This window comes from Belonocnema kinseyi, chromosome 5 (assembly GCF_010883055.1).
Source record: "Belonocnema kinseyi isolate 2016_QV_RU_SX_M_011 chromosome 5, B_treatae_v1, whole genome shotgun sequence".
Classification (NCBI taxonomy): domain Eukaryota; kingdom Metazoa; phylum Arthropoda; class Insecta; order Hymenoptera; family Cynipidae; genus Belonocnema; species Belonocnema kinseyi.
Window position 1 is genome coordinate 22,867,874 of NC_046661.1, and position 2,072 is coordinate 22,869,945.

A 2,072-nucleotide genomic window follows, 5' to 3' on the forward strand; every position below is an offset into this window, starting at 1 on the left:
CGTAATTATTATTAATTATTACAATTACTGATAATTATAATTCAGCATCCTCTAAATATTTTCAAACATCGTATTAAATTAACTTATAACAGCCTCATCTCGACCGGCACTTGACTTATTCCGTGGTTATGATGAAAACCCGGATTCACCATAAAAAAAGTTGTTACAAAATTATTATAATAATTAATTTATACATGTAGTAATGGTCCGTGTTTCGCCCCGATCTAAAATTACTCAAATATGGCTTTTCAATAGGGTTGGTATAAAAAGTTATATGGAGGATTTGAGGAAAGCCCCTCAGAAAATGGAACAGATTTTAAGAGAATTCCAAAGAATTTTAAAGAATTCAGGGTAAATTTTCAGTTAATTGCAAATAATATTTGAAAATCTATTAAAATGTTGCAAATGCTACGAAACCCACTCACTTTTTGTATATAAATTCCTTAAAATATATTAAAAAATATTATAGAATTCCATACAATATAATTAAATCTCATCATATTTTCTAAAATCCTGGAATTTTTTTTTAAATAACTTGAGTGCTCCTTAAATTCCTTTAAATGATTGAAATCCTTAGAAATCTGCTCAAATCTCTTTATGCATTTCAAAATAGCCAGTGTACAACCTTATGAGTCCTATAAAATCGTTCCATATCTTTATAAATTCTAATAAATTCTTTAAATCACCATGATAATTTTTTTGAATACCATAAAATCATTTAAATCTTCGAAATTCCTTGAAAATTTTTTAATTTTTGAAAATACAGCAGCGTTAAAGATCTCTTCAAATCAATAAATGATTCAAATCAACTAAAAATTCCTTGAAATCTTTTTAAAATACCCTAAAATATTGCAAATGGTTTGATCACTTTAGAACTCTTGAAAGTTATTAGGAAATAAAAAAAATAACCTAATATTCTTTACATCATTTGTAATCACTTGAATTAATAAAAATATTTTGTAGACTACCATAACATGAGTTATTTAATATCCTGTAAAATCTCTTGAAACAGCTAGAGTTTTTCTAAAGCATTTAAAAATTTGTTGCAATTTTTAAAATGGTTGAGAATAGATTTTTCAATTATTCTAAGATATTCCAAATTCTTTAATATCTTTGATATCCTACAAAGATACCGAAATTCTTATGAATAAATTATTTTAAATCTATTGAAATATCATAAAATTCCGTAATATTACGTGAAATCTGATATTTTATGGAATCCTTAAAATTTTATTAAAATACCTGAAGACTTTTGAAAATCACTTACAAGTTAAATTATTGTATTCGTCAGAAAATTTCTAGAATCTCTTGGGAAATTGTAACATATTTTTGCTTATATTAACATACTGGCCTTTTGCTGATATTATCATAAAACATTTTTCGTCTTATAAAATCGTTCCGTATCTTACGAAATTCTAGTCAGTTCTTTAAAACGTCATGCAAGTTTGTTTAAATCATCTAAAATTATTGGAATTTTTCAAATTTACTTGATAAATTTTTAATCTCTTGAAAAAGCCTTGGAATCTCTTTAAATACCCTACAATATTCCACTTTTTTATATCAGTTTAAATTATTGAAATCATTGAAATATTTTGGAAGTATGATTGAAATATCCTGTGAAATCTTTTGAAACCCCTTGAGATTTTTTCAAGAACTCGAAAAATTATTAAAATTTTGATAATACCTGCAAATTTTCAAACTTATTTGAAATACCTTGAAATTATTTTAATCAATTGAAAATTCCTTGGAATTTTTTCAAATATACATGAATCTTCAAAATTCTTTAAAATCTACGGAAACACCTTGATCTATTTGGAAATCTTTAAAATCCTATAAAAATCCTTAATTCTTGTAAATAAATTCTTTAAAAGTCATTGAAATATTATAAAATTCCGTGAAACTACATGAAATCGTATATTTTCTGAAATCCTTTAAAATTTATTAAAATCCCTTAAAATCCTTGAAATTCTCGGAAATCTTCTAAAATCCCTTGCAATCATTTAAAACATCCTAACACTTCATATATCCCATAACGCCTTTCGACATTCTCCAAAATTCACCTCTGTTAGCTG

The 2,072-nt window shown here is 25.0% G+C and overlaps 1 protein-coding gene across 6 annotated transcripts in view; it reads right to left on the reverse strand.

Moving 5' to 3' along the window:
* The window catches only part of LOC117173462 (allatostatins), a 386,079-nt gene that overhangs the window by 119,712 nt on the left and 264,295 nt on the right, over positions 1-2,072 (reverse strand). The gene's annotated exons all lie outside the window — the stretch shown is intronic.